Raw genomic sequence first — 22,632 nt, forward strand, 5'->3', positions numbered from 1 at the left:
GACCTCGGCCGCCCCATACCGGCGCTGCATCCCCTGGTCTCTGCGGGGAAAGGGGATGCTCTCCCACCACACCCTTCTCCAGGGAGGATGAAGACCGGACTTAAGAAGAGGCCGAGAAGGCGGCAGTCGCAGTGGCCACCACCGCACCCACGACAAATACACCCACCGCCTTCTGCCCCTGATCTGCTGCCGCCTTTAGTGCCACAAACAGAGATTCATCCTTTGGGCTTAGAATTTAGTCTTCTTCATTAAATGCCTCTCCATAACCCATAGAGTGATAATACTTAAAATCTTTGCCATTGCCCTTAATTTGAACTGTTCACATCCCTTCTGGAAAGAAGTATTTGAAAGGGGAGTGGGTACTGTGTGATATGAGGCAGGAACAGACTCGGGGGGCTGAAAGTGGGTGCATAGAGATCCCGAGAAAGCAAAACTTAGAACGAGTGGCAGACTGGTGCACAGTTTTGGCTGAGACCCACCTACCAGAACTGCTCCTCTGGGACTTAGAGATAGGAAAAATGAAGAGATATTAACAGGGGGGCTGGGAACGTGTTCCCATGACATCTCATTCAGCAGAATCGATTTGCAAAGCAAATCCGGTTACTCACTGGGGAAAGTCCACTGCCTGGATTCCAGTGCTCCTACAAAGTAGCCGACTGGCAAAAAGATCCGGACACACCTCCTTGGAGATGAGAAGAGAAAAAAAAAAAAGGACTCACACTTGGAAAGTAGCTCCCTTCCCCTAATGAACTGCGGGAGTTAATCTGTGAAATGCTGGAGGCAAATCTTCCCGGTGATAGGGCAGCATACACATCCAGAGTTCAGCCCGACTTGAACTGTGAGCATGCACACGTATACATGCGCAGGCCACACAAAGGTGCCAAAAAATTTATGTAACATTGATTGGCTGGTGATAGAAAACTGTTGGGGTGGAAAAAAAAAAAAAAAAGAAGAAGAAGAAGAGCAGGACTTGAGCACAGACCGCTCCTGGCAGAAAGGAAGCTGGAATGCTGCCACCAAATGCAGAGGCCTGAAAATCCAGGGTGTGTTCTTCTTATGACTTTTATCAATGTTTATTTTGATGAATAAACAGTATAATTAATAGAGATGTTGAATTTAGCACTTAAGGAAAACCGAAGTTCCTCTGTCCAGCGCTCCCTTGTGACAGAAAGGGAAATGAGACCCAGAGATGTGAGGACTGCACAATTCAAATTGGTCTCTATTAACGCCAGAATGTCCCAAGGACATTTACTCATAGAATTTTCTTTTGAGCAATGACATTTACTATTTCACAGTCCCCAGATTTAGGAATCTGAGGGCAGCTTTGCCCACTGCGTCTCCCAAGACTGGCTAAGGTTGTGGTCTCATCTGAAGGCTCGATGAGGAGTGAGCTGCTCCCAAACTCATACATCTGGTTGTTCCACTCAGAATTTTAAAGCTGGAAACACAAGGGCAGACAAGGAAATAGACATAACTGTATTAGGGTGATTTAGACAAACAGAACAAACAGGATGTATATACACATATAAAGAGAGGTTTAAAGAATTGGCCCACATGATTATGGAGGTACAAGTCCAAAATCTTCAGGGTAGGCCAGCATGCTGAACACTCACGGGAAGAGTTGCCATCCAAGTCCAAAGGCAGTGTGCTGGCAGAGTGCCTTCTTGTTTGCAGGAGGTTAGTCTTTGTTCTGTTGACACCTTCCACTGATTGGATTAGGCCCACCTATATTATGGCAAGGAATGTGCTTTACTCAATGTCTCCTGATCTGTTAACCTCATCTAAAAGACATTTTCACAGAAACATCCAGAGTAACATTTGACCAAATATCCGGATTCTATGGCCCAGTCAAGTGGACATATAAAATTAACCATCATAGGGGTGCCTGGGTGGCTCAGTCAGTCAAGTAGCCAACTCTTGATTTCGGCTCAGGTCGTGATCTCATGGTTTGTGAGTTCAAGTGGGATTATATCTCTCTCCCTCTTTCTCTGCCTTTCCTGGCTCATGCTCTCTCCCTCTCTCTCTCTCTAAAAATAAATTAATAAACTTAAAAAAAAATAACCATCATAGTAACTGAAACAAATGTACCTAATGTCTAAAAGCCATGTGTATTTACGTGTGCTATTATATGTTACAACATTCATAAATGTATCTTTTGTTATTTCTATATGTTTACATGAATCATAGGTAAAATATTTCTGGAGACAGTGCCTGTCATTAATCAGTACATTAGTAAAATCTGTGTATTTTGGTAACTCTGTCCTCAAACTAAGGATTTGTTCTTTTTCTTTAAAAGAGCATGTTAGGGAAATAGAGTGTGAAGAGGAAAGTACATGATCTTTTAATGAAACAACCTGGGTTCAAAACTTATTCCTGTAATTTATCAGCACTATGAAGTCTGGTAGTTTACTATGTAAACTATAAACCTGATTTGTAATAATACTTACAATGTTTAACTCATGGGGTCATCAGGCAGGTTCAGTGAGCTAACAATACAGAGCACCCCGCGTATTTCCTGGAATTTGGTAATATCGGTTGCCTCTGCCTGCCTCATATATCATCCTAAAACTGAAAGTGCCAGGACCACATTCCTTTGCACACAGGAATCCTCTGACAACATTCCAGACAAAATGAATATTGAACATCTGTTTGAATCCTTAGCATTGATGCACACTTCGCTATGAGAAACTTCCTCTTTCTGTTGATTGAATCAAACATTCATGCCATCAGCTTCCATTCAGAACAAGGACATTCTATCTTCCACAAAAAGCCTTTCAAATATCTGAAGACAGCTATCATCTCTCTCCACTCAGCTTTTCCTTATTCAGTTTCCGCAACCACGGCTATTTTAACCATTCAGTGCCTGACTCCTCACTACACATGTGATTCACCCTTTGCTGTCAAAACAGGAGCCAGTATCAGCCCTCGTGACAATGTACTCAAAGTGGATTCTACTTGTTGCCCTTGATAACAGTGAGATCCTTACCTTTCCTGAACTGGATAGTACTCTTGTCTAAATCAAAGTTAATGTTGACCACTTGAGCAACCACATAACATAATTATAGTAGGAATAGGAGCACCTAGTATTATGTTGATCTACTACGTGGCAGGGAGTGTATACATTTCAGACTACAAATCTAGTTGTGCAAGACATATATCTTAATTTATAAGTAATTCTTCAGTCCAATTTCTGTTTTAATCTCTCATTCTGCCTTAACCGGTTCGATTCCTTCCATTTCAACAGGCTAGTTGATTTCTTCAGCAGGGAGAGTAGAAAAAAATATGGTCCTTGATTTATTTATGTCAGCAGATATCAACCTGCTCAGTGCTTGGTCATCAGTCTGCAAAGGTTATCAATCTTGTCAATGAGGCCCCTCCAGGTTTGTGGCTTTTTCTTGACTTCCTGATGGGCCATCGCTGTCTGCCATCCTGCTACCTTGGAGCAGCCCTTCCCATTCTGGACCCTTGGCCCCTGTCTGGGATCCCATAGAGATCAGAGAGATGGCAGGCAGGAAACAAAGGGCTCAGCACTCTAACACGCCCACAATCTCTCTTACTTCCCTTTCTGTCCTGAGAAGGGAGATAGCTTGTCTTTCTCTGCTGTGTCTCAACATTTCATTCATCCCTCCAATCCTGTCAGTTCTCTTGGTGTTCTGCTTTAGGGTCTGAAAAACCAGTCCAGGGATCCTAAATGCCGCCTTCTTCTTCTTCTTCTTCCTCTTCCTCCTCCTCCTCCTCCTCTTCTTCTTCTTCTTCTTCTTCTTCTTCTTCTTCTTCTTCTTCTTCTTCTTCTTCTTCTTCCTTTCTGCCCCATTATTTCCAGAAGTTGTGAACATACAGCAACTAGCAGCTTGTGCAGGAAGAAGCAGAAGGGGAAATAAATAAAGGGAAAAAAGAAAACAAAAAGTCTCACAAAAATACGATGCCTCTACAAATTCAAATGCTTGGCAAATGATTATTACTCCTATTTAAAGATAGGAAATTAAAGTTCAAAGTGGTTGAGCAACTTACCCAGGATCACACAGCAAGCAAGAGAAAGCTGAGGCCACACCAACGTGTGACTGACTTCCGGTGCTGTACTTCCCTCCCATGGCCTCTCCTCACTGTTGGCCCCATGTCTTTTCACATGAGCTGTTCCAGGTCAGACAGCCCATCCTGCCCTAAGGCAATAATCTGGACCCATGTCAGGGGGCGCAGCACATGTTAGTTTGTTGCATTCAAACCAGTGTATCAGTTTGTAGAAATCCATTTGAAATTTGATTCCTTTATTAATCTTGTCAGCAGTATTTTCCGAGTTTTGTTACCTGAAAATTTAATAATTCTATTTCCTACATTGGAGTTACAAATGACAACACTGGCCCAAGCAAAGCCCTGTGGGATTCCATGAGGGGCCTGCTACTTAGTAGTACTGATTTACTAATAATTAGTGTTGGAAGACACACGTTTTCGACCAGTTATCTGTCTTGCCTTACTCTGATCCTATACGTTTTCCCCAACAGGAGCCCGCATGTGATCGCAGGTCACTATGTCCGTCAGAAAATTCATATGGTTTTTATATTCTCCTAATCTACTTACCAATCAAGACATTCCGGTTTTCAACCCCGAACATAAGTTTGAGGATAGGACTTGTTCTTGGTGAGCTTTTACTGGCTCTTAGTAATACTTCATTCTGTTCAAGTGCTCAGAAACGATCCTTTGTATAATCCATTCCTATCAACGTCTAAGAGAAACATCAAGTTCATTCGAGTTTACTTCCTGCAAACCCTTGTTTCCTGTGATACAATCAAAACAAATTAGTTATTGTTTTAAAGCTGACATGACATACGTTGTGAGTCTGACTCTCCTAGTTCGGTGGTTAACGTAGGCTGCTGTGACTTTCATGTACTGACAGCTCTGTAGTCTTCCACTCATAATAAAAATATGATTGAACGCAATTACCACCATTGGAGCTGCCTGTGCACCTGAAACTCTATTGAGATAATTACATGCAGCACCTCCTTTAGTCTTCATGCCAGCGTTATACAGACAGACATTTGGCCTAAAAGCATCTAGCCAACCAGAGCTTAAATGCAATTTTTTCTAAGTCGACACTTACACCCCTGCCCAATCAAACCAAGTGCAGCTATACTTGCCTGGAGCATTTACATAGAGGTTTGAGTGTAGTCTGGTCAGAAGAAACGCAAGGAAAAAAGATGATGGATCCAGGAAGTACAAGCATACAGGTGTTTCGGCCATTGTATTACCCTGCTTTTATTTTTTTTATTTTTTTATTTAAAAAAATTTTTTTTTCAACGTTTATTTATTTTTGGGACAGAGAGAGACAGAGCATGAACAGGGGAGGGGCAGAGAGAGAGGGAGACACATAATCGGAAACAGCCTCCAGGCTCTGAGCCATCAGCCCAGAGCCTGACGCGGGGCTCAAACTCACGGACTGCGAGCTCGTGACCTGGCTGAAGTCGGACGCTTAACCGACTGCGCCACCCAGGTGCCCCGTGTATTACCCTGCTTTTAAAAGCACTCCAAAACTGGCCTTCACTAGCATGGTGAGAATTAGTGTTTCTGAGAGTCCAGCTGAATATATAAACTTCACAGTTTCAAAAACTGGGAAACAATCCTGCGTTATATAAGAAGACCAAGCATAAATGAATGCAATAATAAGAGCCACATTTATTCATGTAATTATTAATTTCCCTTTCATTCATGTATTCATTCATCAAGAAAAATATTGATTGCCTACTTTATGTCAAGTATTAAGTGCTGTCATTACAGCAACAAACAGAAATAAAGTCTCTGCTTTCATTATGCTTAAATTCCACCTGGTATGGAGGAGAGGTAGATGGTAATGTAATGAAAAATAGATTCATGCTATAAAGGTGGTGATAAGTTCCATGAAATAAAAGCAAGGAGAGGTTTCAAAACATTGTGATGTTGTTTCAAAACACTGTGATGGGGGACCTAAGTGGCTTAGTCCGTTAAGCATCTGTTTCTTGATTTCAGCTCAGGTCATGATCTCATGTTTGTGAGTTCCAGCCCCACATTGGGCTCCACTCTGATAGCACGGAGCCTGCTTGGGAATTTTCTCTCTCCCTCTCTCCCTCTCTCCCTCTCTCCCTCTCTCCCTCTCCCCCCCTCCCCCCCCTGTTTCAAATTAAAAAAAAAAAAAAAGAGATTGTGATGACAGGTGCTATTTTCTGTACAGTGGTCAGAGAAAGCCTCTCGAACAAGAGGTCATCGTGGAAGAGACTTGAATTAAGTGGAAAATAGAACCAGGCAGTTATATGAAGGGAGAGTGTTCCAAACAAGAAGGACAAGCAAGTACAAATGCTCTGTGGTAGGATGGGCTTGGCCTGCATATCACAGCAAGGAAAACAGAGAGGCAGGACTTGAAGGAAAAAGAGGGAATGAGATCTGAGAGATAACAAAAATCCAATTTTTTTTTTTTTTTTGTCTTACAGGCAATATAACAGGCATTGGATTTTTTTTTTTTTTTTTGTAGGATAAGTAAATTTTGGAGTAATTTTGAATAGACAAAAGTATGGTCTGACATATTGGAAAATAGAATCTAAAGAGTTCAAAAATGGAAGCAGACTATCTAGCAGTGTGCATAATCAAAGAAAGAGACAATAATGGTTTGAACTAGGGTGACAAATGGAATTGGTGAGAAGTTCTTCAACTTGTGATATTCTGGAGATGATTTGCTGATAACTGGATACAGAGTATGAGGAAAAACAGAGGTGGGGAGTATTCTGGTATTCTCACCTCTATAGATGAGTGAACGGAATTGCTAATACCTGAAGGAGGAGGCTGAGGGAGAAGCAGGTTTAGGAGGGAAAATCAAGAATTCAGATTTGGACATGGTGAATGTGAGATGTGTGTTAAACAATCTAAGACATGCAACTGTCACACTGCCTGCAAAATATTAGGTGCTTGATAAAAGTTAATTATTTAACACAAGCATTGCGTTCTAAGATTTTTCTAAAAATCTCTGTCAAGCTGCCTTGGCAATGGTAGAATAGCCTCTCACAGATGAGTGAGAAGTTCCATTAAGTCTTAAAGAATAGGTTTGATTTTCAGTGCAAGAGGAAAACAGCGAGAATTTGAAGCAGTGAGACTGTTTTTGCCACAATATAGGAAATGGTGATAAATATTTGAGGGCAAGCGAGCAAATGGTCTGGCTGCAGTTACAGATTCTGGAGGCTGATAAGGAGTGAAAGACTAATTGATGGCAGATTGTGGGAGACTTGGAGGGTCAGACTAAGGAGTTTGACTCATTTTTAACTGTCTTCTGTTTTTGTTCAGCTTGTTGGCAAGGGAGCCACAGGATGAAAGCAGTGTTTATAAATTAATTGGGATGGACTATAGTAGAGAAGATTTATGCTAGGGGAGGACCGCAGTAGCCCTAAGTGAGAAAATAAATATTGTGGGAATGGAAATGGAGAACAAGCAACAGGCTCCAGAGACTTCTGAAGTCAAGGAGACTTGGTTCTTATCCAGTCCAAACCTACATAACAGACATCTGAGCTCTTTGATGCTTGGCATCATGCAGACAACATAGGATTGACTGTGTTTTTGTTAATTTACATGATTATACATGATCTTTTGCTACTTTCAGATGCTATAGCTGTGGGATGTTTACCAGGGTGGTGCTTCTCTTTCTCAGCACGTGGTAGGAGTGCTCTTTCCTTTCCCTAGGATGTCAGGCCAGGTAATGGACTTACTTTGGGAAATAGGATGTGAGCATAAATGGCATATATCACTTTGGGGCAGAAGTTTTTAAAAAGCAAAGTGCAATTTGTCACTGTCTCTTCCTGATGCAGCAACTGGCAATATTACAAAAGGGTGGAGATTTCATCCACTGATTTCATCCGTTCCTGAGTGAGGATGTTTGGACCTGTAGCAAACCTTTAGGGAAGAGAGTGGGTAAAATATGCTTTTGTTCCTGTAGGCCACTAAGATTAGGGGCTATTTGTTACGAGGGTATAATCTAGCCGATCCTGACTGATATAACAACTGTTATCGAAAGAATTGATAAAGTATTATACAATCAAATGGCGAAGATATTTAAATAACTTAAAGGAACGTATTTTATCTGGGCAATCTTATCTTTTCATTTCAAAAGTATTAAGCAATAGAGGCATTCACTTTTGAATGTCCCCTCTCTGTAAAGAGAGCTTTCCTACTATTCTTACTTTCTAAACTTCTACTCTAATAAACTTTTGCCTGCTGCTCAAAAAAAAAAAAAAAAAAGTATTGAGCAATAGTTATAGCACGTGAATTGTAATGATACTCATAACTCAGGCCAAAAAGAGACAAGCAAACAGGAAGCAAACACTTTGTGAAACCAATACTAATATCCTTTACTGGTACAGAGCTTAATATCTGAGATAGTTTTCTACAATTGGAGAAAAATGATTAATTAATAAAGCCAATTAATTACGGGGTGCCTGGGTGCCTCAGTCGGTTCAGCATCCGACCAGCTCAGGTCATGATCTCAGTTTGAGAGTTTGAGCCCTACATCGGGCTCTGTGCTGACAGCTCGAAGCCTGGAGCCTGCTTCAGATTCTATGTCTCCCTCTCTCTCTGCCCCTCCCCCACTCACCCTCTGTCTCTCTCTCAAAAATAAATAAAAACATTTAAAAATTTTTTTTGAAAAGCCAATTAATTAAAAAAATAAACACACTCTCTAACACAAAGGACATCATGCCATTTCATTTAGATATGAATGTATGTGGCCACATATAGTATGTGGCCAAGAATAAATATAGAGGCGAATAAACAACCAATTTTTCAAATTATGCATCCCTGTCATTCCCCAGGTAGTATCTGATCATCCTAACGTCCCTGCACAAGAATCCTGTCAAGTTGGTTTAGTCAGAATCCCCCTTTACCCCTGATGTTTCCTCTTAGTAGGTCTGTGGTCCTAAGTTGCTCCTTATATAGATCCTAAAGCAGTCACCTACCTCGCTTGTGACATCAAAGGAATTGCATGCCTCCCATTTCTGAGCCTTCCTGGGTTGAAAACAGTAATGCTTGCTCGCTAGTGGTCTCTATCTCAGCAAGCATTTAGGTTTGACCTCCATCTGCGAAATGACTACTATTTCCTCCATTAGCTTTCCAGGCTCACATACTGATCTTCAGAGGACAGGTATCTCCAACTCTCATTGAAGGTGGAGTTTGTTTGATAATACAATGTTTCATGGTCATGAAAAAAAAATGTAAATGGTGGGTTCAATGGTGGAAATGATTATTTAAGAATTGAAGAATATAAACTTGAGCACATTTATTGAGAATTAATTAAAAGTTTGAATTTTAGTGCATCTGTTTTTTTTTTTTTCAAAAACCATGCTTAAAAACTCAGTTACAGTGTAAGTTTCAAAATATGTAAACTCCTCACCCTTTTGAGCCAAATGAATTTATACTCTGAGACAAATAATACCTTTTCTATGCCATACCTTTTAATTAAGTGCACATTCTTAACATTGATGGAGTTAATATCACTTGTTTGGAGGGAGAGAGAAAGAGAGCATGAGCAGGGAAGGGGCAGAGGTGGGGAGAGAGAGAGAGAATCTTCATCAGGCTTCATGCCCAGCGTGCAGCCCAGCTTGTGGCTCAATCTCACAATCTCACGACCATGAGATCATGGCTTCAGCCAAAGTCAAAAGTTGGATGCTTAACCAACTGAGCCACCTAAGCACCCCTTATATTTTTTATTTAGCACATTTTATTTAACATACCTATGTGTTACAATCTTGTCCCAGTGCATAAATAAGTATATGAGTTGTCAAGAACGATAGCTACCATTTCCTTTGCTAGTTTCTAAAACATAACAATTACATCCTACTAAATTTTATTGCAATGCTACTAAATGGTTCTGAAATAACCAGCTCTTGTGCCAAGTTTTAGTCTAGAAGATGTAAAACAAAAATCAAAATCAGCATATTGCTTATATTTCTAGGAACACTAACAAATGCCACACACACACACACACACACACACACACACACACACACACACACAAAATACATCAAACATGTACACAGTTGACAAAATTCCTGTCTTAGTATTTAAAGAAAAAACTCAGTAGACGTATTAGTCTATATAGAGTCAACTTTGTGGATTTTTTAGGAAGGAAAAATTGATCTTAGATTTTTGAATCCACAAATTCCTTAGAAAAACGGTGACTAGTTTAAATTTCAACTGTCTGAAAACATAAGCTTTTTCATTACAGATTTATACAAATTATTTTTCAGTCCAAGATATCTATTCACATGTTGTAAACTTTTGAATATATTTTTTCTAAAAGTTTATGCCTGCCTGAGTTCAAACTAGATCATTGATTATCGATTTTGATATTTAGTATGCTAATTGGTATGGAATATTGCCAGAGTTTGAACTTCTCTTTTTCTTTTCTTCAATGGTACCTTTAATTGTATTTTATATGCTGGTCTTGGAGAACCTAATTTTCTTGTTTGAATTGCCTGGTGGGGCCAGAACAATTGGGAATAAAGGAAAGCACAATTCCAGGCCAAGAAATATGACTGAAAATAAGACAGGTCTACTACACTGTAGATAAGGGTTGTTAAAAAAAATGAATGAGCTGTCAAATTTGTTTAAAATGGTGCACAGAGAATAACTACTCGCTGAACTTACCTTTGAAACAGAGGTCTCAAAGAGTAAGAAATCAAGAGGTTCTAGAACCTGGATCCAGCAGAATGAGCATTGAACTTGGGACTCCAGTAGAAAGCACAGCACAGTGGGAAAACACCCCAGAAGCAGGAATACAAACCCAGGCTCTATCACTCATTCATTAGGTGGCCTTGGGCAAATATCGGTCTCAATCCCAATTCCATATCTATAAATGGGAATAAACGATGCCCACCTTCACTAATTGTTATTATGCTTAGAGACACTATTTGTAAAATGTTTGGCAGAGTCAGAACTTAGAGATGACAGAAGCTATTATTATTAATAATAATTAGAGGTAGAATCAGATCTTTCTATGGAAAAAAAATCCCCTCGCTGAAGAAGGCAAGATTCACTAACAGAATAAATAGCAAAAATTTGTTGTTAAATCAAACCGAGTGTCCATATGTTCCCATCCTATGTATAGTTTGTAGGAAGCATTCCTTGAATAGTGGTGTAACAGATTTGGCCATCTCAAATGTTCATGTTCTGGCTGACGGCCATGGAGTCAAGACAGAGATCTTGGACTATGGAAGTGTGACAAATCCACTGGAGATTGTTCGATGTTTCTGTATTTACTACAAATGTACAAACCAAGTAAACTGGGTATTCAGCACACTTGAACTGAAACCCTTCCAATACAATAATCTTGTGAGCAATACCTTCACCAGAAACTACCTTTTCTGAGTCCTCTATAAACCAGTCCTGTTTTTGACAAGAAAATTACAAGACTTGCTTTCATGATTCCCTTTAAGTGCCATTTGTATATTTGCCGTTTGCATTACATATAGCTTTTTATAATTTCTTATCTCTTCTGTTGAAACATTCTAAAATTCCTTTTTAAACTAAAGTTAAAAGAATATAGTGAATTATATCATTTTTTTTTTTTTACTGTACACATAACATAAATTTACCTTTTCAACATTTCCAAGTGTATAGTTTGCTGGCATTAAGTCCATTCTCATTGTTGTCAACCATCATTGCTTTCTTTTTTTAATGTTTATTTATTTTTGAGAATGAGAGAGAGAGAACGCAAGAGAGCAGGTGAGGGGCAGAGAGAGAGGGGGTGAGAGAATCCCAAGATTCTGATGCGGAGCGCGAACTCACAAACCACGAGATCATGACCTGAGCCAAAGTTGGATGTTCAACTGACTGAGCCAACCGTCATTACTTTCTATCTTCATAACTTTTTCATCTTTCCAAGCTGAAACTTTATACCCATTAAACAGTAACTCCTCTTTCTCACCTCTCCCGGACTCTGGCAATGTCTATTCTAACTTTCTCTCTCTATGAATTTTGTTTATTCCAGGTGCATCATGTATTTTTCCCTTCATGTCTGGCTATTTCACTTAGCATGAAGTCTCCAAGTTTCATCTATGTTGTAGCACGTATCAAAATTTCATTGCTTTTTGGGGTGCCTGGGTGGCTCAATTGTTTGACTCTTGGTTTCAGCTCAGGTCATGATCTCGAAGTTCGTGGGTTGGAACCCTGAGTTGGGCTCCGTGCTGACAGTGCAGAGCCTGCTTAGGATTCTCTCTCTCTCTCTCTCTCTCTCTCTCTCTTCCTCTCTCTGTCCCTCCCCTGTTCTCTCTCTCTCTCTCTCTTCCAAAATAAGTAAATAAACAAAAAAAAGAATTTCATTCCTTTTAAAGTTATGTTATTTTTTTCACTTCCAAAGGCATAATTTATCAATTAACCTTATTATTTAAAAAAATTAATGTTTATTTTTGAGAGAGAGAGGGAGGGAAAGGGCAAACAGGGGAGGGGCAGAGAGAGAGAGAAAGGGAGAAATAGAATCTAAAGCAGGTTCCAGGCTCTGAGCCATCAGCACAGAGCCTGATGTGGGGCTCAAACTCAAGAACAGTGAGAACATGACCTGAGCCAAAGTTGGATGCTTAACCGACTGAACCACCTAGGCCCCCCCAATTAACCTTATTTTTAATAGAACTTTTTTTTAAAGCAAAACTGAGAGGATGATACAGAGATTTCCCATCTATCCCCTGCCCGCACATAGGCTCAGGCTTCCCCATTATCATACCGCCCACCAGAGTGGTACATTTGTTAAAACTGATGAAACTGCACTGACACATCATAATCGCCTCCAAGCCCATAGTTTATGTTAGAGTTCATTCTTGTTATACATTCTGAGTTTGGACTGATGTATAATGACATACATAATGTCTAATGGATACAACATTATATAATATCACACAGAGTATTTTCATTGTTCTAAAAATCCTCTGTGCTCCATCTATCCATCCCTCCTTTCCCTAATCCCTGGCAACCACTGATCTTTTTACTGTCTACATAGTTTTGCTTTTTCCAGAATGCCATATAGTTGGAATCATACAGTATGTAACATTTTCATGTTGGTTTCTTTCACTTAGTAATATGCATTTAAATTTCTTCCATGTCTTGATAGCTTCTTTCTTTCTAGTGCTGAATAATATTCCATTGTCTGGATATAGTACAGTTTATTCATTCACTAACTGAAGGACACCTTTCTTTTAAATTTTAATTCCAGTATAGTTAACATACAGTGTTATATTAGTTTCATGTATATGATACAATGATTCATCACTTTCGTATATCACCCAGTGCTCATCACAAGTGCACTCCTTAATACCCATTGCTTGTTTCACCCATCCCCCACCACCTCCCCTGTGGAAACCATCACTTTGTTAGTGTGGGTTTTTTGCTTTTTTGTTTTTTGTTTTTAAAGTAAGCTCTATGCTCAATGTGGGGCTTGGACTTACGACCCTGAGATCAAGAGTCATGTGCTCTATTGGCTGAGCCAGCCAGATGTTCTGCACCAGTTTGTTCTCTATAGTTGTATCTGTTTCTTGATTTCTCTCTCTCTTGTTTACTTGTGCTCATTTTTTTTTTCCTGTTTCTTCTTAACTTCCCTGTATGAGTGAAATCATACAATATTTGTCTTTCCCTGACTGACTTATTTCACTTAGCATTATATCTCTGGTTCCATCCATGTCATTGCAAATGGCAAGATTTCATTCTTTTTTATGGTTGAATAATATTTTATTATATATATAACATATATATATATATCACATCTTTTTTATTCATCTGTCATAAATAATACTATCATAAACACAGGGATGCATATTTCCTAGAATTACTGTTTTTGTAATTTTGTAATATTTTAGGGCTAAATACCCAACAGTTCAATTATTGGATCATAAGGTAGTTCTATTTTTAACATTTTGAGGGACTTCCATACTGTTTTCCACAGTGACTGCACCAGTTTGCATTCCCATCAGTGCAAGAGAGTTTCTTTTTCTTTGCATCCTTGCCAGCACTTGTTGTTTCTTGTGTTTTTGATTTTAGCCATCCTGAATGACATCTTGACTGCTTTTTAAGTCTTGACAATTATGAAAGCATCTTCTATAAATATCCACGTACAGGCTTTTGTGCAGATGTGAGTTTATAACTCTTTTGCATAAATATCAAAAAGCATTATTGCTGAATCTTATGGTAGGAATGTATTTGGTTTTGTAAGAAACTGCCAAACTGTCCTCCAAAGTAGCTGCACCATTTTGCATTCCTACCAGCAGTGAATGAGGATTCCTGCTGCTCCATATCCTTGCCAGCATTTGGTTTTATCAGCATTCTGGATTTTCACCATCGTAATAGGTATGTAGTGATATTTCAATTTGCATATCCCCGATTTCATATGATTGAGCATTTTTTTCATATATTAACTTTTCATCCGTATATCTTCTTTGCTAAGGTGTCTGTTAAGGACTTGGCCCATTTTTTAATTGAGTTGTTTTACTATTGTGCTTTAAGTGTTCTTTATATATTTTGGATAATAGTCCTTTATGAAATGTGTCCTTTGCAAATATTTTCTCCCAGTCTGTGGCTTGTCTTCTCATTTTCTTGACATTGTCTTTTGCAGAGCAGAAGTTTTAATTGTAATGAAGTCTTTCCTGGATTGTGCCTTTGGTGTTATAACTAAAGAGTCATCCCTCTACCCAAAGCCATCTAATGCTTCCTATGTTATCTTCTAGGAGACTAATGTTTTGTGTTTTACATTTAGGTCTGTGATCTATTTTGAGTTAATTTATATGAAGGGTGTATGGTGTGTCCAGAATTGATGTTTGTTGTTGTTGTTGTTGTTTTGCATGTGGCAAAAAACCGTTTTGGCACCATTAACTGAAAAGAATATCTCGTCCCCCTTGTACCTGCTCCTTTGTCAAAGATCAGTTACTATGTTTATGTGGCTCTATTTCTGTACTCTCTCCTCTGTGCCCCTGATCTCTTTGTCAGTTCTTTCACTACTACCACACTCTTAATCACTGTCTCTTTATAGTAAGTCTTGACTTCAGGTCTTGTCAGTTTTGTGACTTTATCTCCTTTAACTTTGTGTTGGGTAGTCTGTGTCTTCTGCCTCTCTACATTAATTTTAGAATGAGTTTATCAACATCCACAAAGTAACTTGCTGAGATTGTGATTGATAGTTACATGTATTTTTAAAAGTTTAATTCTTAAAGTTTAGAACGTGTCCTGCAGAAATCACACATAACGTTACAAAGTGGCCGGTAAACCCCAGGTTTTTGAGATGGAGTTAAGTGGTGATCATAAACAGGACAGTGCTGGTGGAGACCATGCGGATTACAAGTTTATGAACCTTCTGCTACCCGATTCCAGCTCTGATAACAGATCAGAGATCGTGGATGTGAAAAAGAATTTCACTATTTCAGAACTTAATTTTTATCATTGAAATGTTGCTACATATTTTTTGGAGAAGCTAGAGGAAAATAGAACAAGTTCAACTCCTCTCTCTCACTTCTTTTCCCTGTCTCCATTAGCCAGCATTAAATATTTGAGCAAAAATAAAAACAAAAAATGATTGGAATGATTACAATGCTACCTGGTAAATGAGAGAAAGAGGGAAGTGTACTTCTACAGAGCTAACAGCAAGCAAAATCTTACTTCCAATAAAAACTTTTGCTTTGTAGACCATTTTAATATGCCACAGAATGAATAATTATGTTTTAAAAATGGCAGTAAAGTTAAAGGAGACAAGAAGGAGGTGCCTGCCATGAAAGCCAGAATTAAAAACTTCTTTTGAAGCTGTAAAATATCATTAATCTTTGAGTGAAGTGAACACAATCCTCCCTCTATTCTCACATAGACAGCTGCTAATAGGTAGTTTCAGGAAAAAAAATATTTTGACATGGAAAATGCTAGTGCATTTGGGCATGGGCAACTATGTCTAGAATCCAAACTAATTCAACCAATAAAGTATTTCTTAATGTATTTTATTAAAAATAATTTAAACAGTATATTTAACAGTATCCATAGTGATATTTTCTTAATCGTTTCTGTACCACATTAATAAATCTATCATCAGTTTCTCCTCACCCATTTAAAAAATTATGGCTGGCATCAAAGAAATCACCATTCACAACCACAAATTGTTTTTTTGTTTTACTTTGTCAGCATCCCCATACACATATGTGAAATTTAACATGGCTACTGTTTAAATGCTAAATACTACTTATGATCTACAGAATTGCTACACTAGCTTACATACTTATATATATTTTTTTTTAATCTGGCCATTGATTTAAATGGAAGGAAATCTGTGCCAAAATTAACAAGATTCATGTCTGAGAGCGCCTGATCATTTTTATGTTTTCCCCAAATGACCCTGAATCACAGATCTTGCTTTCCCAACTCAGCTAGACTCAACAAGCTTTTACTCTTATAATCAAGGCATAGGTCATTGCTTTGGGTAGGAACTGATTCCAATGGAGCACAAGAGAACTATTAATCTATTCCTGTTAAGCACTGCTTGGGTTTCAGTCTTTTTCATCGCACTAACACAGTAAACATAAAATAAAGTCATATTCTGAAGTGGTTAGATTTAGTCTTCAAACATATTTAGAATGGTCACTGTCTTTTAAGGAACAAATTATCCTTTCAGTGAATCATTATAAAAGTAGATGAGAAAATGTAAAATAATTTGTTGTAATTATTAGTATGTAACCCTCAGAGCAAGAGTCATGAAGCAGTTGGGAATTTCTTATGTTTAGTTATTAGCAAATCAACATTTCCCGAGCGTCTCATGTGTGAAAAACTTAATGAGAGATATTATTCAATATTTCATGGAAAGTGGAATGATAGTCCCAGACTGCAAGATTATTTTTATGTGTGTGCTCATATTTAAAGTCACTTTTCAAATTTATTAATCAGATTTTAACAATGTAATAAAGTTTCCTTTTTAGACCTAATGGGAAAAAAAAAAGCAGTAAATATAAAACACTTATTAATTATGTAGCCGGGGACAGACTAGGGATTCAAAAAATTACAATAGCTGTTATTGTTAACAAAAGTATTACATTTAGGATTACTTTGTCTTCGAAATACTCTCCAGTCATTAAAATAAAGGATTGACCACAATGTTTTCATAATTTGTTATTTATTCTTTTATGCAACTAAATTTACTCCTAAAAATGTAAACTTCTTTCCTTTAATCAAACTTAACCCCAAATTGCTTCCTGACATTATAGACAATTTATTAATAAGTTTATACCATATTTTTTTTTCTTTTTGGCCACATTTTACTTTGCATATATTATGAAGCTTATAATTATTTACATTATGTATTTTCCTTAATATTCATATTCAAAATAATGATATGGTAAAATTAATATTTTGGCTTAAACTGATGAACTGTATGTTACATAAATGTAAGTGTGAGACTTATGTTTTATAATTATATATAAATTTATCTGATTCAAATTTAATCTAAGTTTAAAACGTAAGGATATTTTTTCAATATTTGTCCTTTAGGTTTAATTGTAAGATTTATAAGACTAATATTTTTGATATAATTACTAGTCCTATGATATTTAAGGCTCTGGAAACAGTTTAAAATGAAAGAAGCATTAATTTTGTCATGAAAATTAGTATGGAGCCTTGCCATAGTTTCAGAGAAGCTAAGTTGAATGGAGTATGGCATGGACCATGGGGATATTAAAGCATTGTCTCTTGCATTCTGTGAATCTACATCGTAACTATTGAAAAGACTTTGAACATTTAGCTTAATTTTGGTAAAGTTAGAATTATAGCAACACCTGTTCTACATATTGTGTGGATCACATTAAATAAGAGATGGGGCAATGCCTTGAAAACTACGACGTGTTGGGTGTCTGTAATTATTTGAGTATTTTCCAGGTGATTGAAATTGTTTTCAGATTTCTAGTTTAGAATGTCATAAAAAACATCAACAACTTCATCTTTGGTGACAGTATGGCACACTGTTAGAATGTTGAACCATAGTAAATAAAGAAGGGCCTCTAAGTGTGATAAAATCCTGCCATTATAGGAGAGACTACAAACAGAAGACCTTGAACCGAGTTGGCAGAGCTCAGGTGGTTCCGTGTAAGTAGAACACTCATGGCCCAAACCAGTAACCTGTTGTTTGAAGCAGAGTGGGGTAGACCGGATGGATTCTGCAGCACCCTAGAACCCCCTTGGCACCATCTGGGAGTGGAAGCAAGACTGAATGAGGAAACGGATAAACATGTCACCTTGGAAAGAAAAAGTCCATTGGCATGGCAGTGTAGTGGAGAGACTCTCAGTGCATTGTAGCCCTTCAGCTGTCAATTTTCATTAAGCAAACTGGAGATAAAATCAAGACAAGTCACTTGTGTACACGCAGGTGTGCTCTCTCTCTCTCTCTCTCGCACACACACACACACGTCTTTTGTCATATGAATTTTTTTCCTGAGCAATAGCGATTTCCAGGATGCCAACTAAAACAAAAACCAAACCAAAAAAAAAAAAAAAAAAAAGACAGCAACTAAAACCCCACAAAATTAGGCAGCAGAAACCTCAGTTACAATACACTACATGAAGACAGGTTTTGTAATTTGAATCCACGCAAGTTACAGGCTACGAAGCAATAAATCTGAAGGTCCTCAGAAAAGCAAAACAGATTCCATAGCTGCCACTGGGTCTAATTTTCAACTAAAATTTATTAGTTATAAAAGAAATGTTATACAGGGGCGCCTGGGTGGCTCAGTCAGTTGAGCATAGGACTTCAGCTCAGGTTATGATCTCGTTGATGAGTTCCACCCCACGTCGGGCCCTGTGCTGCCAGCTCAGAGCCTGGATCCTGCTTCGGATTCTGTCTCTCCCTTTCTCTCTGCCCCTCCTCCGCTCATGCTCTGCCTCCCTCTGTCTCAAAAATAAATAAACATTAAAAAAAAATTCTAAGCGTTATATAGAAAAATCAAGGAACAAAGATATAGATAGACACTAATTTAAAGTGGCCCCAGGGGTTGAATTTAATAGTTATAAACTTCACAATACTACTGTACATATATTCAAATAATTAAGGGAAATCTGTTCAAATAATTAAAAAAAATCATATTAATGAGTAAATATGTAGGGATGCCAAAAAAGAAATGGAAACTTTTAGGAAACTGAAAAATCCAAATCTAAGAAGTATAATAACTGAAATTTAAAAACTAGCAATAAACTCAACTGCAGATTTCAGATGATGCAAGAGAAAAAAACCCATGTATTTGAAAAGTTATCTTGTCTGACAAATAGAAAAGAAGAAAATATTGAAGAAAATGAAAAAAGCTTGTGACACTATCAATTGATACAGCACACATGTAATCAGAGACCCAGAAGGAAAGGACTAAAAGAAATTGGCTGGAGAAAAAAACACATTTAAAGAAAAAATGTTTTAAAATTTCTTAAATTTTATGTTTAAAAATTTTATGTTTAAAAAAACATAAATTAACAAGTCCAAGAAGCTCTGTGAAACCTAACTGGAATAAAAAAAGAGAAAGTCATATCCAGCCACATCAAATTCAGACTAACGAAAGTCAAAAATAATAGAAAGTTTGAAAGCAGTAAGAGAAAAATGACATATTACATAGAGATAACAGTATGATTAATATTCAACCTTTCATCAGAAACAATGGAGGCTAGATATTGGGATGACATATTAAAAGTAGTGAAAGAAAAAAATTATTCAAAATTATTCATGGAGAAATTATCCTTCAAAATTAAAGCTATAATTAAGACATTTTTCAATTAAAATAGAGAGAAATTAATGCTAGCAGAACTCCGTTATTTAAAATGGGAAGTTTTCCAGAGCAGAGGAAAATTGCAGCAGATGGTATTTCAGATATACTAGGAGAAATAAAGAGCACTGGAAAGGATAAGTACGTGACATGTGAGTTCATATAAATATATGTATTTTTTGCTTTTTTATTGGCTTCTTTAAAAACATATGTGCATAGTTAAAACCAAATGTATATTACTATATTGTTGAAATTATGGTATATATAGATGAAAACAATGCAAAGAAGGGAGAGGTAGACAGAACCATATTGTTGGAAGTTTCCTATATTCAACTAGAAGTCATTCATTGTGGAATAGGTAAATTTTGATAAGCATGTTATAGGGGCACCTGGGTGGCTCCATACATTAAGTGTCCAACTTAGGCTCAGGTCATGATCTCACGGTCCGTGAGTTTGAGCCCCATGTGGGTCTCTGTGCTGACAGCTTGGAGCCTGGAGTATGCTCCGGATTCTAGGTCTCCCTCTCCCTCTGCCCCTCCCTGCCCCTCACATTCTCTCCCTCTCTCTCAAAAATAAATAAACATTAAAAAAATGGTTTTTAAATAAATAAAAGTAGAGGTTCTCTTACATCCACCGCCTAAGAGTCGCGTTGTAAGAAGCAACAACCTCTCCACCTCCTCTCTGCCATCTTCTCGGCAGCTGCAAAGCAACAACCTTGTGTGAATGCATCTCTATCCACATTGGCCAGGCTGGTGTTCAGATCAGCAACACCTGCTGGGAGCTCTATAGCCTGGAACATGGCATCCAGCCCGATGGCCACAAGCCAAGTGACAACACCACTGGGGGAGGAGATGACTCTTTCAACACCTTCTTCAGTGAGACGGGTACTGGCAAGCATGTGCCCAGGGCAGTGTTTGTAGACCTGGAACCCACAGTCATTGATGAAGTTCGCACTGGCACCTACTGCCAGCTCTTCCACCCTGAGCAGCTCATCACCGGCAAGGAAGATTTTGCCAATAATTATGCCCAAGGGCACTACACCATCGGCAAGGAGATTATTGACCTTGTCTTGAATCGAATTCGGAAACTGGCCACCCAGAGCACGGGTCTTCAGTGCTTCTTGGTTTTCCATAGCTTTGGAGGGGGAACTGGTTCCAGGTTCACCTCCCTGCTGATGGAATGTCTCTTTGTCAATTATGGCAAGAAGCCCAAGCTGGAGTTCTCCATTTACCCAGCTCCCCAGGTTTCCACTGCTGTAGTTGAGCCCTACAACTCCATCCTCAGTACCCACACCACCCTGGAGCACTCTGATTATGCCTTCATGGTAGACAATGAGGCCATCTATGACATCTGTGGTAGAAATCTTGATATTGAACGCTCAACCTACACTAACCTCAATAGGTTGATTTGTCAAATTATGTCTTCCATCACTGCTTCCCTCAGATTTGATGGAGCCCTGAATGTTGATCTGACAGAATTCCAGACCAACCTGTGCCCTATCCCCCATCCACTTCCCTCTGGCCACATATGCCCCTGTCATTTATGCTGAGAAAGCCTACCATGAACAGCTTTCTGTAGCAGAGATCACCAATGGATGCTTTGAGTCAGCCAACCAGACGGTTAAATGTGACCCTCGCCATGGTAAATACATGGCTTCCTGCCTGTTGTACCATGGTGACGTGGTTCCCAAAGATGTCAATGCTGCCATTGCCACCATCAAGACCAAGCGTACCATCCAGTTTGTGGACTGGTGCCCCACTGGCTTGAAAGTTGGCATTAATTACTAGCCTCCCACTGTGGTACCTATGGAGACCTGGCCAGAGTACAGAGAGCTGTGTGTGTGCTAAGCAACACCACAGCCATTGCTGAGGCCTGGGTTCGCCTGGACCACCAGCTTGACCAGATGTATGCCAAGCGTGCCTTTGTTCACTGGCATGTGGGTGAGGGCATGGAGGAAGGAGAGTTTTCTGAGGCCCGTGAGGACATGGCTGCCCTTGAGAAGGATTATGAGGAGGTTGGTGTGGATTCTGTTGAAGGAGAGGGTGAAGAGGAAGGAGAGGAATACTAAAGTTAAAAATGTCACAAAAGTGCTGCTTTTACAGGGAAGCTTATTCTGTTTTGAATATTGAAAAGTTGTGCTCTGATCAGTTAATTTGTATGTAGCAGTGTATTCTCTAATATACTATTTCTGACCTATGCATTAAAACACAACGCTTCATTATAGATCCAAGCTCTACATTTCTCTCATGGATTTGAATAAAGTATTCCCTGTCTTAAGTGAAAAAAAAAAAAATTAAAAAATTAAAGTAGCATTTATAATCCCTAGAGCCACCACTAACAAATTGGCAAGATATATGTTAAAAAGTAAATACAGGATGCAAAATATTTGCTCAACACAGAGAGAAGCAGGGAAAGGAGGAGTAGAGGAACAAAACAGAAATGAAACAAATAAAAATAACAACAAAGTGGCAGACTTAAAGTCCATAATAGACATAATTTTATTAAATGTGAATTGACCAAATACACAAAATAAAAGACAGAGAATGTGAAACTGGATTGAAAAGGCAGGACTCTATGCCATGTGGCCTAAAAGAGGCACCCTTAAATACAAAGATGCAAATAGGCTGAGAGAAAAAAGATAGAAAATAATGTGCATGCAAACAGCAAGCATAAGAAAACTGGAGTTGCTATATTGATATAAGACAAAATAAACTTCTAGCCAAGGAATGTGACTGCAAAAAAAGTGAAACATTTTATGAAGTTGAAAGAGTCAATTCAACAATTGTAAATGTACATACATCTAATAACAGATCTCCCAAAACTGGCAGAAATAAAAGGAGAAAGAGAGGAAATAAATTTAAAACCATAGTAGAACATTTTC

At 38.4% G+C, this 22,632-nt stretch overlaps 1 pseudogene; it reads left to right on the forward strand.

The window, feature by feature from the left end:
* The first annotated feature begins 4,525 nt into the window (after nt 1-4,525).
* LOC109252472 (tubulin alpha-1B chain-like) lies at nt 4,526-21,923 on the forward strand (annotated as a pseudogene).
* Nucleotides 21,924-22,632: the final 709 nt, after the last annotated feature.

The sequence above is a fragment of the Panthera pardus genome, unplaced genomic scaffold (genome assembly GCF_024362965.1).
Source record: "Panthera pardus isolate Hobbes unplaced genomic scaffold, ASM2436296v1 HiC_scaffold_17, whole genome shotgun sequence".
In the NCBI taxonomy this organism is placed as follows: domain Eukaryota; kingdom Metazoa; phylum Chordata; class Mammalia; order Carnivora; family Felidae; genus Panthera; species Panthera pardus.